Genomic DNA, 17,753 nt, shown 5'->3' on the forward strand with positions numbered 1-17,753 from the left:
AGATAGAGAAACGCTCTCAGTTAAAAAAATATGCAAAAAGTGCATCCGAAAGTAGGTTCTTCTGAAGATGACGAACTGACGTGTAACGATTCAGGTTATATAGATAGCAGACGCAATCATTAAGAGCTATTTCCAGTTTCGACATCATAGCGCATGCTAAGGTATATGACATCCACATAAATAAAGTGGGGTAGCAACAACTTTTTGAATAATCTCAGTTTGATGTACTGTGGAAGATCAGACGTGGTAGTTCTCAGAGTACGAAGTCCGGCATAAATTTTCCCACACTGGTACGATACTGCTTTGACCCAACGCAGATTACTTTGGAAGATGATACCCAATTTTTTTCTTGTTTTGTTTGATTATAGTCACTTTAACAGCTTAGGTCATTCGTGACTTCTGCGGGGTTGGGATTTGAACCCAGGTCCTCGGCGTGAATGCTAACCACTACGCCGAGATTGACCCCTGACCCAAATTTTTATCCAAACAATTACGTAAGGTTTCCTAACATGCTTTTTTTTAAAGTAATAGACGAATAGCATATCTGAATATGTGTGGACTCCGTACTAAAATCGATGGCTTCTTCATCTTAGTTAAACATGCGGAAATCGACGTAGCGATTCTCACCGAAACCTGCTTCAATGATCGGTTTCATTCACCGCACCTTTGCATCAAGTGCTAACCGGATTCGAGGCACCATTTTTGCGGGATTGTTGTCTGGCATTTAGCGATTTTTTGGATACAGGGTTTGTCGAAGAGCTGAGCCTGCTCGTTGCTCATCCTTCTCTTCCATGCACCGTTCTCACATACCCAACCAAATATGGTCCTAAGCACCTTTCGTGCCCGTAGTGGACTACCGGTCTTATTAGATACCTACATGATACATTTAGTACGGAGATAAAGCTTACCAGATTTTAGGGTTTTGGGGAGTCCATACTAAGCACGACTTGCGGCAAGAAGACGTCTGCGTATTTCTTTACTGCAGTTGTTCACGTCATGTACGTCATCGACCCGAGGTATATAAATTCGTCCACTATTTCGAACTTGTTCCCGTCGATGACCACACTATTGCCTATGCGAGCTCGATCGCGCTCGGCTTCTCCTGCTAACAGGTAGGTACTTGGTTTAAGACGCGTGTACACCACTAACCCAACTGTCATCCGATAGTCATATCAAGCGTCTTCGAAACTTGCATCACTTTAATCTACTCTTTGGTGCTTACAACCAATCCGGCCTTCGTTGGAACTGCTCTGCTTCTGGAAATGTTCAACTCGATCCCATTAGCTCTACATTTACTGTTGCAAACAGTGCACTCGTGGATACAATGGCATTACTTAGCATGTTGCAGGTAAATCCGTTTACGAATAACCATGACTAGGCTTTGGATTTGGCCAACCACCTTTTGCCATTGTTTCGCGAATACGTCGCTCGTTCCAGGTCAAAGTTGAAGTCAGTATGGTCAAATCCATGGTTTCGTCATTTAAAACGTAAGAGATTGATGCGCTGAAGAAGTACCGTGATCGCACACAATTGCGATCAGCTCCTAATTCCGATCAAAAGCAAAGCCTAGATGCTACATTCCGTTATCCACACTTGACTTTCTGTTTTTATACGACAGACTTCGCAGTCAGCTGTTAGAGTACAGGACAATTGCAGGGCCAGTTGCTACGATCCTATTGACTCTAACAGCCTCTCCCAGCCGAGATTCGTACATACGACGACTAGCTTATTAGGCCAGCGTCATACCTCGAAGCCAACTGGGAGGCACCTAATTCCGATTACTCAACCTAAATAGTCAAGTTTTAGAAAATTAAGGTATACAACTTTATGCTGACAATCGTTTGTTAGCTACTAGCATTTGTAACGATAGAGTATCAATTTGTGCGCGCTTTATTAGGCTGTATTTACGAATCCGAATTTATTAAGAGATATTTACGATAATTTTCGTACATTGATATACGAGTTGGTGTTGGCTGGGAGGTAAATAAATGTCAAAGCTCTATTTTTCAGTGAGGACTCAAAGGTGAATCATGCCTTTTAGGTGATCGGAATTAGGTGCTTTCATTGTATTCGCGTAAATTTTCGCGACTTGACTACCAATGAAGAAATTGCTACAGCCAGTCTTCGATACAGGACATGTAAAAATGTGTGATTGAAACTCACTCGGTGGGAGGTTAGATGACAAAAAGTTACGCCAGAATTGTCTTTTTGTCCAACGTGGTGAATTTTCCGCGTTTAAATTTTGACATTTGGGAAGCGTTGCCAGGAGACGGAATTCTCGCACACGCTACGTAATGCTATGTAATGACACAGTTTCTCGCCAAATTTAGCCTCTTGTCCGGTGGTTAAAATACTTTCTAGAAAATGGCTGTCCCTTTGTGACATTAAAGAATACTCAGCCTTGCGACCTCTGGAGTTCCTCAGGTGTTTCTCGTAGTAGCAACGTTCGATCCTTGCTATTCTCACTGTACCTATTACAACGATGTCTACGACGATATTTTTGTTCTAGGATGCAGAGTCGTGTACGCATATGATTTCAAAATCCACCTTGCTGTTTGCTCAGTTGTTGATTGTATCGAATTATAAAAGCCTATCGACATATTCCGTGATTGGTGTGTATGCAACCGACTCAGCATCTGCGTTGCCAAGTAACGTGTGCATTAAAAAATGGACTTTTTTTCGGATGGTGATAAAAAAACAGAGAGACAACTAATTGAGTTTGATAAATTACCCGTGGAAGGTAATTATATTAGCTTACTTGCAAAAAAATTCTACGCCCTTGCGGGTGGCCTTCCGGCAGTTATTTTATTTATTTATTTAATTATTTATTTATTCTACACAAATACATGACATAAGACATAAGTCTTTTCATGGCCATTCACGATAAGATTACGAAATACAATAATAACTAACAACACAATGACTAACCGAACTACACTAAAATAATTATTGGTTGAAAAATAACAAGCAGCCTCTCTTAAACATTACTTCCGAGCTCAACAGCTTCAATTCTGGAGGTAACATGTTTTTGATTCTGGAGGTAGGCATGTTTTTGAGTTCTTTCTTCGTTTTATTTATCAATTCATCCTCAGTTTTCGCGACAAAATTGTTGGAATAGATCTTACGCTTCAGCATTGCCCAGAAATTCTCTTGTAGCTATGGGACATCGGGCGGGTTCGCCGACTTCGATATTCAGTCGCTCCATTGTCTCCAACGATCACTACAAGTAGTGGGCCGACGCCAGACACGGCCAGAACACGTGAGATAGGTCTCGTCGTCCGTCCATCACCACCTCCACGTCGCGATTCGCCGGAAAAACCGTCTTGACCATCTTATTCAGCCGCTGCCGCTGCGTGATTGCCTGCAGCTCCGAGACTACTGGACGGGACTGCCGCTTCCTAACATGTATGTCCATGTTCACCAAGTACTTTTTCACTGTTTATTCGGTTGCACCGTTACTCAGCGATGTAGTCATTTTTCCCTCGGTCTTCCTCTTCAGCATCCTTTGGAGCTTCTTGTCGCTCATGGTCGTCGGCCTTCCGGAACCAGGCTTTCTTTCGATGTTCTGATTGTTATCCAATAGTGCCAAGATGTTTTAGATGCCGGAACGAGCGTATCCGGCGTCCACAAAGTGCTGCATAATGTCCATTTTCGATGGGGCCGGGTACCGTTCTTTGAACGCGCACACTCTTGAACGGAGTAGCTTCACTGTTTTCGCCATCACGGTTAGAGTTCGATTGATAGAGCTGTAGAATTTTTTTGCAAGTAAGCTAATATAATTACCTTTCATACTACTTACTTACTTAGGTGGCTTGCCGTCCTAAGACAAAGCCTGTTGAACAAAATTTCTCCATGTAACTCGGTTGAGGGCTACCGCTCTCCAATTCCTCGGACACCGAGTACTCTCCGTCAGATCTCGCTCCACCTGGTCTAACCATCTTGCTCGCTGCGCTCCTGGTCGTCTTGATCCTACCGGATTTGAGGCGAACACCATCTTTGCAGGGTAGTTGTCCGGCATTCTTGCAACATGCCCTGCCCATCGTATCCGTCCAGCTTTAGCCACCTTCTGGATACTGGGTTCGCCATAGAGCTGTGCGAGTTCATGGTTCATCCTACGCCTCCATACTCCGTTCTCCTGTACGCCACCGAAGATCGTTCTTAGCACTCGTCGTTCGAAAACTCCGAGCACTCGCAGGTCCTCCTCGAGCATTGTCCATGTTTCATGCCCGTAGAGAACAACCGGTCTAATAAGCGTCTTGTACAGGGTGCACTTTGTACGGGGACTTAGTCTGCTCGACCGCAATTGCTTGTGGAGCCCATAGTAAGCACGACTTCCGCTGATAATACGCCTCCGAATCTCACGGCTGGTATCATTGTCCGCCGTTACCAGTGAGCCAAGGTAGACAAATTCATCGACTACCTCAAACTCATCGCCGTCGATCAATATACTACTGCCCAAGCGGTGTCGTTCGGCCTCGGTTCCGCTGGCCAGCATGTACTTTGTTTTAGACGTATTTACCTTTAACCCAATCTTTTCTGCTTCGCGCTTTAGTCTGGTGTACTGTTCAGCCACCGCCACAGATGTTCTGCCGATAATATCCATGTCATCGGCAAAGCAGACGAATTGACTAGATTTGTTGAATATCGTGCCCGCGTGTTGATATCCGCTCGGTTCATAACACCTTGTAGCGCTATGTTGAACAGCAGGCATGAAAGACCATCACCTTGACGAAGCCCTCTGTGTGATTCGAATGAACTTGACAATCCACCCGAAATCCGAACACAGCACTGCGTACCATCCATCGTAGATTTAATCAGTTTGATGAGCTTCCTGGGGAAGCTGTTCTCGTCCATGATTTTCCATAGCTCTTTCCGGTCGATGGTATCATATGCGGCTTTGAAGTCAACGAATAAATGATGCGTGGAAACTCTGTATTCACGGCCCTTTTGGAGGATTTGCCGCAGTGTAAATATTTGATCCGTTGTAGATCCGAAATCTATTCGCAATTGGTGATAGACGGCGGAAAATGATTTGGGACAGCACTTTATAGGCGGCATTGAGAACGGTGATCGCTCGATAGTTCTCACAGTCCAACTTGTCGCCCTTTTTGTAGATCGGGCAGATAATTCCATCTTTCCACTCCTCCGGTAGCTGTTCCGTGTCCCAAATTCTGACAATTAGTCGGTGCAAACAAACGGCCAGCTTTTCTGGTCCCATTTTAATAAACTCCGCTCCGATGCCATCTTTTCCAGCTGACTTGTTGTTCTTTAGCTGCATGATGGCCTCCTTAACTTCGCCTATCGTTGGGGCTGGCACCTCTTCCCTGTTTGCTGCACCGTAGAAATCGCTATCCCCGCCGCCATGGTTTTCCGCCTGGGCGCCATTCAAGTGTTCGTCGAAGTGCTGCTTCCACCTATCCGTCACCTCACGATCGTCCGTCAGAATACTGCCAGTCTTATCCCGACACATTTCGGCTCGCGGCACAAAGCCTTTGCGGGATCCATTCAGTTTCTGGTAGAACTTCCGCGTTTCCTGAGAACGATGCAGCCGCTCCAACTTCGCATATTCCTGCTCTTCCAGGTTGCGCTTTTTCTCCCGAAAGATTTGGTTTCGCTGCATCTTCTTCTGTTTGTGTCTTTCCACGTTCTGTCGTGTGGCACTGCGCATCTTGGCCGCCCGCGCAGCGTTCTCCTCATCCATCACCCTCCTACATTCATCGTCAAACCAATCGTTCCGCTGATTCCGGGCCACATGCCCGATGGAGCTCTCCGCTACACTGCTGATGGCTGTTTTGATAGTGTTCCAACAGTCCTCGAGAGGGGCTTCGTCCAGCTCGTCCTCTTCCGGCAGTGCAGCTTCGAGTGAATGCGCGTAGTTTGCGGCGACGTCTGGCTGCTTCAGCCGCGCGAGATCTAACCGAGGCTGGCGTCGGTACCGAATGTTGTTCACAACGGAGAGTCTTGGGCGCATCTTAACCATCACTAGGTAGTGGTCCGAGTCAACGTTAGCGCTTCGATAGGATCTGACGTCGATAATGTCTGAGAAGTGCCGACTGTCGATCAAAACGTGGTCGATCTGTGATTCTGTCTGATTTGGTGACCTCCAGGTGTACTTATGGTGGATTCTGTGCTGGAAAAAGGTACTACGTACGGCCATATTCTTGGAGGCGGCAAAGTCGATAAGTCTTAGGCCCATTTCATTGGTTCGCTGGTGTGCACTGAACCTTCCAATCACCGGTTTGTATTCCTCCTCCTGGCCGACCTGAGCATTGAAATCCCCGATGACGATCTTGATATCATGTTTTGGGCAGCGGTCGTATTCACTCTCCAACTGCGCGTAGAATTCATCCTTGTCGTCATCGGTACTTCTGAGGTGAGGGCTGTGCACGTTGATGATGCTTATGTTGAAGAATCGGCCCTTGATTCTCAACCTGCACATTCGAGGATTGATTGGCCACCACCCAATCACCCTTTTCCGCATCTCGCCCATCACTATGAAAGCTGTACCCAGCTCGTGTGTGTTGCCGCAGCTCTGGTAGATGGTATGTCCATCTCTGAACGTACGTACCGTTGAGCTCTTCCAGCACACCTCCTGCAGCGCTACGACGTCGAACTTGCGGCTCTTCAATACGTCGGAGAGCACTCGAGTGCTCCCTTGGAAGTTGAGAGATCGGCAGTTCCACGTCCCGAGTTTCCAATCCATAGTCCTTTTTCGTCGCGTGGGTCTATTCCGATTGTTCCAGTAAGAATATATTTGTTCTTCGTTCCATGCTTTAATATTTTTCGTGGTGACGGCTTGCAAAGCCTGCTACACCAACCCCCTGTTTCGCCGGAGGGCCAACGAAGCTCGAAAGAGCCCTCCTTTCCTGTCAGCATACGACCTTGGCTTCCACCGGGGTTGGTTACCCGATCTCCACCAAAGTTGCTCGTATCCCGGCTGGTACCACGAGGCGGTAGGAATAGGAGTTGCTGAATAAGAGGCTATGAACCACTGTAGGGTCTATTTTATGCCTACACGTGCACAAGGCACCGATGGTACGCATTATTCAGCCGTTTACCAGCCAATTACCTTTCATGGGAAATTTATCAAACTCAATTAGCTGTCACCTTTTTCTTGCTTATGTACCACCGTCAATTAGCTGTCTTAGTATTTTTTTATCACCATCCAAAAAAGGTTCATTTTTTAATGCATACATTTTCGAATTAGGGTATGAAATGGGGAAGGCAAACAAGAAAGCAACCAACATATCTTTTGCCATCTCAGCCCCTACCTAGCGCCTCCACCCTGTAATGCTCTATTTGGATTTTTGGACCCGAGCAGAAGCGAAGAGCAAAATGATATCAAAATGTGTTATGGAAATCGAATAACACGTATCAAAATTTGGTCTTGTTTTGGTTGACATAGTTGGTAAAATAACAAAAACCCGATTTAATCCACCTAGTGGTGAAAGGAACCTTTGTTATACGGTCTTACTTGCTATTTGAGATAGAAATCGACACGTTTTCGGAACATAATTCATCTGTTGGTTAACGTTGCGTGGTGCGTTGGTTTTCATAAAATTTTTGGAAATTGAATAAGTTTACAAAATTTAAACAAAATAGCAGCACCTATAAATTTTGATAGATCCTTTTTCATGAAATTACTGAGTAAGGGTAAGCTGGTTGTTACTAATTTGAGTAAGTGCAAGTAAAAGCAAGTTATAAGAGGAAATATTATTCTTTAACATATACATTGCGTAGTAAAAGTCTAGTTTATAGGTTTTTGAACTACGCATAAATTTCTGTAACGCCATTATTTTTGATTGACATCAATAAAGTTTTCTTGAATAAATTTCATCAATTTTTATTAACCTTCGATTACTCACGCTGTACAACACGCATTTTGTACAACACGTGTAGGTTTTTGAATGCCATATTGTTATAAAGTTACAAATCTCTGTTTAACTAACGTATATTCTTCAATTACCTTGTTATGAGCAAAATGTCATAATTATTCAATGCATTAATACTTTAAATTGTTGGGCAAATAGATCAGCATAAACTGACAACACAGAAACGAAGCAATCAGCATGTGAGTTGTACCACGATTGGCCCTGGAAGTTTCTCTCGTTTCTTCATATGTAAAAATGGTGTCTGTATGCAGCAACACAATCAGCAAATATAAAATGTTTAAAATGTATCTGTTGGTAGTCGAGTCATTCGGGGTCAAAATTAAGGCATTTTTTTTAATCAAAGTTCTACAGTGTCTAAACAAACAAACATAGAGGTATACTATATTCATCAAAGTTGTGTATTTTTACTATTTATACAATTTTGTAATACATGAAAAAGGAATACAACAATTACAAAAAGAGCTAAAATAGAAAAAACTGATCTTACAAATTCATATACAATAAATAAGATTTTTTCTCTTCGCTTAATAGATAGAAGGTTACTGTATTCAACAAAATTTCTTGTAATAATATGTTCTAAAACTTTGCAGAACACATCAATGTGTTATATTGAAACTGAAGAAAAATAATTTTTTTATTTCACTTTTAGGGGGATTAATCAGAATTTAAATTGCACCAGACGATAGAACTTTCAATTTTAAGAAATTCTTCCGAAGGTTCCATAAACTTAAAACCAAGTTTTCCTAGTCAAAATTCTAATGCGCATGTCTTTTTGGCTTTGGGCCATTGTGCGCGCGAGTAACCGAATTACAAAAGTCGGCGCGAGTGTTGGAGGGTTAATATCTTTTGATCGGCAAAACCGATTCTTCTGAAATTTTGCAGATATATTTGTAGCATTAAAATCTCTAATTTGATGCCAAAATAATTCAAACTAGATAAATCATCTTAGATGAAATCGTCATAAATTATTGTAAATTTTAATGTATTGTATTCAATTGATCATAACTTTCAAATTAAACATCCAATCAAAAAACAAATCAATAGTGATCTATTAGGTTATGTTAGCTGTCAAATGAGACTAATAGCGCCTAAGTCTGTTTAGCCATCTTTAAGAAACAGGCGATAATTATTACCTTGTCAAAACAGGTTTTTTAAGCATAACTTTTAAACTGATTGTTTGTTTTCAATAAAATTTATCCGAAAAATGTAGTGTTAACAAGAGCTTTCATTCGATACCAAGATCGTTGAAATCGGTCATTTGGGTCCGGAGAAAATCGTGTCACGTAATTTTTACTTTTTTACTTATAACTTTTAAACGAAATGTCGGACCTCGAAACAATTCAATAGTGATATACTAGGCAATAATATCTTTCAAACAAAAGTAATAGCGAACATATCGGTTGTGCCATCTCCGAGAAATAGGCGATAGAAAAGTTGCGCCCGCACATACATACACACATACACACACACACACACACAGACATTGCTCAGTTCGTCGAACCCTGTCGATTGGTATATGTGGCTCGGCCTCGGATCAATTTCGTGTTTTTCGACCAATTCCTAAACCTTTATTATAGTATAACAAAGGTAAAATATCAAAATTTTGCTCCTTTAAGGCCAAAAGAATAACTACTTGTGTTATCTGAATAACAAAGCAATAACATGACTGTATTCAGAGTTTAGAATAGCATATTTTAGTATTATTAAGGTATTGAATAACAAATGCAGTAGCCTATGAGATATTAAAAGATCATTTTATAAAATATTTATAATCTAAATCAATTGAAAAATAACATATGATAACAAAATCAGTTATTAAACTCATCTTAGAACCACTGTTTAAAATATCTTCTCAATAACAAAATGCGTTATCAATGTATCTCCATACCAATAACAAAACATAGCATTATAACACAGTTTGATATTGTTACCTTTGTTATACTATATAACAAAGGTTTAGAAATTGGTCGAAAAACACGAAATTGATCCGAGGCCCGTAGGGCCGAATCACATATACCAATCGATAGAGCTCGACAAACTGAGCAATGTCTGTGTGTGTGTGTGTGTGTGTATGTGTGTATGTGTGTATGTGTGTATGTGCAGCTCATTTTCTATCGCCTGTTTCTCGAAGATGGCTGAACCGATTTGATCGCTTTTACTTTTGTTTGAAAGGTATTATTGTCTAGTATATCACTATTGAATTGCTTTGCGGTCCGACGTTTCGTTTAAAAGTTATAAGCAAAAATGTGAAAACTACGTGACACGCGTTTCTCCTGAACTACGCAACCAATTTTAACGATCTTAGTACCAAACGAAAGCTCTTGCTGTTACTAAACTTTTTACCAAGTTTTATTGAAAACGGACAAGCAGTTTAAAAGTTAGCCTTAAAAAACCATTTTTGATAAGGTTCAAATGATCGCCTGTTTCTCAGAGATGGCCAAGCCGATTTATGCGCTATTAGTTTTATTTGGCAGGTAATATAGCCGGATAGATCACTATTGAATGGTTTTTGGATTGGACGTTTAATTTGAAAGTTATGAGCAATCGTATACACCACACCAAAATTAACAATAATTTACAATGATTTTAACCAAGATAATTTACCTAATTTCAATTATTTTAATATCAAACGAGAGGTTTTGACACTACGAATATATATGCAAAATTTCATAAGAATTGGTTTTACCGGTCAAAAGATATCAATCCTCGAACGCTCGCGCTTACTTTTGCAACACAGTTACTCGCGCGCACAATAACCCAAAACCAAAGAAAACGTGCGCGCTAGAGTTTTGACTAGGAAAACTTGTTTTTAAGTTTATCGAACCTTTGGAAGAGTTTCTTGAAATTGAATGCTCTATCATCTGGTGCAATTTAAATTTGGATTAATCCCCCTAAAAGTGAAAAAAAATTTTTTTTTCAGTTTCAATATGACACATTGATATGTTCTGCAAAGTTTTAGAGCATATTATTACAAGAAATTTTGCTGAAGACTGTAACCTGAGATAGAAGCGAAGACAGAGAAATCTTATTGTTTCTGTATTTGTAAAATCAGTTTTTCTATCTTAGCTCTTTTTGTAATTGTTGTATGACTTTTTCATGTGTTACAAAGTTATACAAATAGTAAAAATACACAACTTTGCTGAAAATAGTATACCTCTATGTTTGCTTGTTTAGGAACTGTAGAACTTTGATTATAAAAATACCCTGATTTTAACCCCGAATTACTCGACTACCAACTGACGGATACATTTTAAACATTTTACATTTGCTGATAGTTTTGCTACATACAGACATCATTTTTCCCTATGAAGTAACGTGAAAAAATTCCAGTTTGGGGCCAATAGCGGTACACCCACGGTTGCCAGTATGCCAGATAAATCTGGATTTTGCCAGATTTTTGATTGCGCGCCAGACCAACAGACAAAGCTTAAAACCTTCCAGGTATTTGGCACTGTGCCAGATTTTCGATTATCCGTCTTGCAAAAAGGTCATCACTTCTAATTTTGGACAAAATTTTGCATCTACGGTGAGCAAAACGAGCAAGATTTTTTCAGGAAAACGCCTCCCCATCGGACTAATTTACCACCAGATTTTTGCCAGACACTTTTATTCGTGTTCGCCAGATTTTCGGGAAAACCTGGTGGCAACCTTGGGTACACCTCACATGCTGCTTGCTTCGTTTCTGTGCTCTCGGTTTATGCTGATCTATTTTCCTAACAATTTAAAGTATTATTGCATTGAATAATTCAGACATTTTGCTGAACATTTTTTTTGAAGAATATACGTTAGTTAAACACCGATTGGTAAATATGGCATTCAAAAACCTACACATGTTATTCAGTATACAACAGCGTGAGTAACCGAAGGTTAATAAAAATTGATGAAATTTTTTCAAGAAAACCTTATTGATGCATAGTTATGCATAGTTTAAAAACCTATAAACTAGACCTTTACTACGCAATGTATATGTTAAAGAATAATATTTCTTCTTACAACTTACTTTTACTTGCACTTACCCACATTAGTAACAACTTACTCAGCAATTTCATGAGAAAAAGAACTATCAAAATGTGTAAGTGCTACTATTTTGTTCAAATTTTGTAAGCTTATTCAATTTCCAAAATTTTTATGTAAACCAACGCACAATGCAACGTTAACTAATAGATGAATTATGTTCCGAAGACGTGTCGATTTCTATCTCAAATAGCAAGTAAGACCGTATAACAAAGGTTCCTTTCACCAATAGGTGGATTAAATCAGGTTTTTTTATATTATTTTGCTCTTCGCTCGCAGACGGCTGACCCACACGGTCAGGTATGCCTGATATATTATTTTAATAATTTGTTTTGTTTTAGCTCATCAAGCACCTTCTACTGTACAGTGAAAACTTTGGCCGTGACAAGTTTAAATAAGGCACATGGATATCAGAATGAAGAATTAAATTAATAATTAGATATTAGATGCACTGATGGATGACGCAATTATAATTCATTCGACGGATTGCTGGTCAGATTGTTCGATTTTTGCCCATATATGCTCCATTTCATTTTATTTTTACGCTTATATATTCATATTATATTCATATTATGTTCATATCGTATATTACAAGGTACATGAACACCTATGAAGATTGCGTGAGTTTTTACGCATCCTCGAAAAGTAGGTGTTCAACTAATGTACCCATTTCTACAATCGTAAGGACATGGCCAGGAGTATGGTGTACTGACGGATACACCATATCAGCCATCCATGGTGTGTACGGTTGTCTATGCTATGCTATGCTATGCTATGCATACATTTTCGAATTATAAAAGCTGATCGACGTATTCCAAGATTGGTGTGTATGCCACCGATTCAGTATCAGTGTTGTCAAGTTCTCCTTTAATGCAATTTTTCCATAAACAGCCAGATTGACCGTATATCGGTCGTTAAGTATCTGGATACCGAGCTTACCAATGTTCTACAAAGTTATTCAGTATGTTCAAATACTCATTTTCGCTGAAGACTGTTTGTCACTAGGATGCATATTTAATGAGTTATGAAATATTAAACAAAAAAAAAATCGCACTGTTAAAAAAACCTGTAAGTGATAGAGAGTTACTATTTGCAGCAAAGTTTCTTATTTTAGTATGTTCTGGAACTTTTTGAGGAAATTATTTTTTTGAAACTATTCAAAAAAACAAAAGTTTATATCACCCGAAGAGGTGGATTCACGCTCATCCTAATAGTGCAGAAAGAAGCGCTATATTTTGTGTGAAGTATTTACATTGGCCTTTGGACTGTACGTATGAAGTTTGCAAGGAATTCCATGAATCTAGGTATGCTTTTCGAGATCTTCCTGGAACGGATACAGTTGAACTTTCTCCTTATGAACACAGGTGTATGCTGCTGGATATGGGCACGTTGGAAAGAGAAGAGACGATATGCGTGCAGTATTTGTTGGACAACTGCTACGTGGATCAAAAGATGCTTCTTGGATTCTAGCGATGACCCTTTTAACAAGAAGACTGACATCTCTGTTGTTTTTCTATATAAACTTTAAGCATCATTATCGGTGGCGCTTCTTTTAGCTGAACTGGTAAATTGTTTCTGAGTGTTAGTATGTTCCGTATTGTTCTTTGTTCGATTATTATGCTGGTATAAATCCCACTCACACAAATGTATAGAGAGACCACTTTGGCCGCCAGTTACCATTACCATTAGTGTCCCCAAAATACTGGCAGAGCTGCCTTCTTGTTCTTGTTACTCACATCACAATTGATCAATTGATCAAGGGTACACTAGAGAACCTGGATTAAAAGAATAGCCAAGGCACCTAATAGCTCGCAACATTAAATCAACGACACTCATTGATGATGGAAATTCCAGCAAAACTCTCATCAAAATGTGTCACTGGTTTATTGATGACAAGTACTCGCGAATTACTGAGTTACATTGGCCATTCTCTTATTCTAAATCATCATAAGTGGGATTCTTAAGCGCCAAATAAAAAATGCGGTTGTATAATTTTCAGAAATTTTCGGAATTTCTATGTGGGTACAGTTGTACCCGGTTGATATGAGTGCGTTCATGTTTTAGTTGGCCAATTGAGGGTTAATGGGGTCTTAGATTCTAGTGAAGCAACATGAACGCGCCGAGAGTTCTTCGCTCAAACGACTTTCATAGAATCTTGGTTCATCGGATAGTGTACAGACAAAACTACTTGTACCCTATATTGAACCTGGCAACAATTTTACGAGTCCTACGCAAATTCGTTTTTTAATAATACTTATCCTGTACTTACTAAATACATTGAAAATATGCTTGTCAAGCAAGGAGGGGTGCACTTTGGATGTGGAGGCAATAACGAAAAACTGATGGTCCAAATTGTTAATTTGCAAACATGTGTGGTAAACGCAGAAAATAACCACGCTAATACATTTTGCGTGGGACTCTAAATAGGTGGAAACTTCACAATATTTCTTTTGTTTGAATTTAATGCTAGCTTTTAAACGTTCAAGTATCATTTGCTCAATTGTAGGTCTTTTTAATTTATTAGTTTTGTCATAACTCTTTTTTACAATTTATGAAAAATTATTCATTATGGAAATCACATTTGAAAATACCTAGAAAAACACTCTAAATCCTAAAATTAGTACCCGTCAGTTACGTAAGATACAGTTAAGCTTAAATTAAATTGAAATAAAAAGACTGTACCCAAAATCATATTTCCACACAACTCGATCACAAGCATTTCATTTTCACTAGTTCATCTTACCCATAAGGCCCCTCTAACTGTTGTTGACCGAGAGAAGTGCGGTGTGTGATAGACCGCATACCTCACACATAGTTTTGTAACGCCGGTCAGACAGAAAGCATGTTTGTTTATTTCAGTTTACGCTTCAACATGATATTCCGTTCTTTGTATTTACTAGCCAGTTTATTATGGCTTTCGATCAAGCTGCATTTTACTGTTCTGCCCAGGCTATTTGGCTTTGTGAGGAATTGTTGTCCTTTTTCACTGTACGGCACATTTCAAAGAGCTGATTGAAGTAAAGCGACATCACATAACCGACAAACTCTAGGTCCTGCAGATTGCACTAGAACATTTCTATTGTCCATGAATTAAGGAAACAAAAATACATGCAGTCTAAATACTTTACTTCAAAAAATGTATACATAAAGATAATGACATTTTGTATGGAAATGATGTTCGAAATCGTAAATTATTCGTTCAATTTTACTAGTAAAGTATTTTCTCACTTGTGTACCCAACAGTACTTTTGCAGGACATTTTTTCTGTGTCCTTGTTTCTGCTATACCTAAGTACATAACATTCCAATATGCCACCACGGAATATTCATTTGGTATTCAATCCCTCTACCAACAATGTCAACACACCACAAGTATTTAGGGGTATGACAGATTTATCTTCTCACTTCTCAGAATCAAATTTTGAAAAAAGACCCAGAATGACTGTCCTTCATTCATTTTTCCTGAAACCAATTTCAAAGCGTGCGTTCGTTTCCATTCAAACGTTTACTGCCGATTTTGCGGCTAGCTACAATCGCGGTGACAGTTGGTTTATGTTTCCAAAGTCGGTATAAACACAAACGCATGCCTGCATTCCTGAAAAGTGCTACCGCATGCCGGTTGGCATTCTTCGCAGTCCCTTAATTTGCTCTTTATTGTTATCTTGTCATAGCCCATCGAATCGAGGCCCTGTGCAGCTTCCTATGCATGCTTGTAACCAGGCAGCTGGCTGAATGGATATCCCTCATAGAAGTATGCCACGTGCATCCTTGCCTTTTCAGGATAGTTGTTGGAATTTTTTACTAATTCTCAGTTTATTTTGGTCCAGAGGTGTTTAGACGCTTTATAGCAAAATAAAAAAAAAAACATTTTTTCAGTCGCGTTTAACTTCCATGTTATGATGGCCATGTTTAGTGCTTATTCAAAGTGTAAATATTTTCACTAATGTAGGTATACATGAAGCAGTTAACTAACGACTGTTACCGAGTTACCGTGGGAATCCTGGGAAAAGTAAACATTGTGTGCATTGGTTATTCGTTAGCGCCAAAGGGTCGACTCGAAGTGATCTTTTTCTTTGAAAATCATCAGCTGCCGCTACAGTAAGCATTCTGTTAATAACTTGTTCAAACTTTCGAGCAGTAGCTCAACATAAAGGTGTTTATATCACCATTATTAAGAAAACTTAAAATGATGTCCAACAATGAAAGAATACGGAATGTTGTTTTGCTCATACTAAATCGGACAAATAGGGTACAGGAGGGTATTTTCAGCAGGTTTCTAAATTCAGCCTATTTGCGGATTCTTTCGCCAATAAAAATACTTTGCCGACATACAATTTTAATATGGTATAACTATTTTCTCAAGTCTGTAAGTAATCTACTTACTTACTTACTTACTTAGTTGGCCTAACGTCTTATGACAAGGCCTGCGCAGTATAATTTCTCCATCTGTTTCGGTCCATGGCAACTGATCTCCAGTTCCGCGGGCACCCAGTGCTCGCCAGATCTCGCTCCACCTGGTCTTGCCACCTCGCTCGCTGTGTCCCTCTTCGTCTTGTTCCTACCGGATTTGATGCGAAAACCATTTTTGCAGGATAGTTGTCCGGCATTCTAGCAACATGTCCTGCCCAGCGTATCCGTCCAGCTTTAACCACTTTCTGAATACTTGGTTCGCCGTAGAGACGCGCGAGCTCGTGGTTCATTCTTCGCCTCCATACACCGTTCTCTTGCACTCCGCCAAAGATGGTTCTTAGCACCCGCCGTTCGAAAACTCCGAGTGCTCGTAGGTCCTCTTCTAGCAACGTCCACGTTTCGTGCCCGTAGAGGACAACCGGTCTAATTAGCGTTTTGTACAGTGTGCACTTTGTACGGGGGCTCAAATTGTTCGACCGCAAGTGTTTGTGGAGTCCGTAGTAGGCCCGACTTCCGCTGATAATACGTCTTTTAATCTCACGGCTGGTATTGTTGTCCTCTGTTGCCAGCGAGCCAAGGTATACGAACTCGTCGACTATCTCGAACTCATCCCCGTCGATTACCACGGTACTGCCCTAGCAGACCCTGTCGCGCTCGGTCCCGCCCGCCAGCATATACTTCGTTTTAGACGTATTTATCTGCAATCCAATCTTCTCTGCTTCGCGTTTCAGTCTGGTGTACTGATCTTCCACCGCCTCAAATGTTCTGCCGACAGCATCCACGTCGTCAGCAAAGCAGATGAATTGACTGGATTTATTGAAAATCGTGCCCCGCATTTCGATCGCCGCTCGCCTTATAACAACTTCAAGCGCAATGTTGAATAGCAGGCAGGAAAGACCATCTCCTTGTCGAAGTCCCCTGCGAGATTCGAATGGGTCCGACAATCCACCCGAGATTCTCACACAGCACTGGATCCCATCCATCGTAGCCATGATAAGTCTAGTAAGCTTACCCGGAAAGCCGTTTTCGTCCAAAATTTTCCATAGCTCTTGTCGGTTTACGCTATCATATGCGACTTTGAAATCGATGAACAGGTGGTGCGTGGGGACTAGGAATTCGCGGCACTTCTGGAGGATCTGCCGCAGGGTGAAGATTTGGTCTGTTGTAGACCGACCCTCCATGAAGCCGGCCTGGTAACTTCCCACAAATCTATTGGCTATTGGCGATAGTCGATGAAAGAGGACTTGGGACAGCACTTTGTAGGCGGCATTCAGGATAGTGATGGCTCGGTAGTTCTCACAATCCAGCTTATCACCTTTCTTGTAGATAGGGCAGATAACCCCGGCTTTCCACTCCTCCGGTAGTCTGACGGGTGGATCTACGCAGCATTTGTACCCGTGCTGCGTTCTTCTCATCCAATATCTGCTGGCATTCCTCG

Source organism: Sabethes cyaneus, chromosome 1 (assembly GCF_943734655.1).
Source record: "Sabethes cyaneus chromosome 1, idSabCyanKW18_F2, whole genome shotgun sequence".
NCBI lineage: Eukaryota > Metazoa > Arthropoda > Insecta > Diptera > Culicidae > Sabethes > Sabethes cyaneus.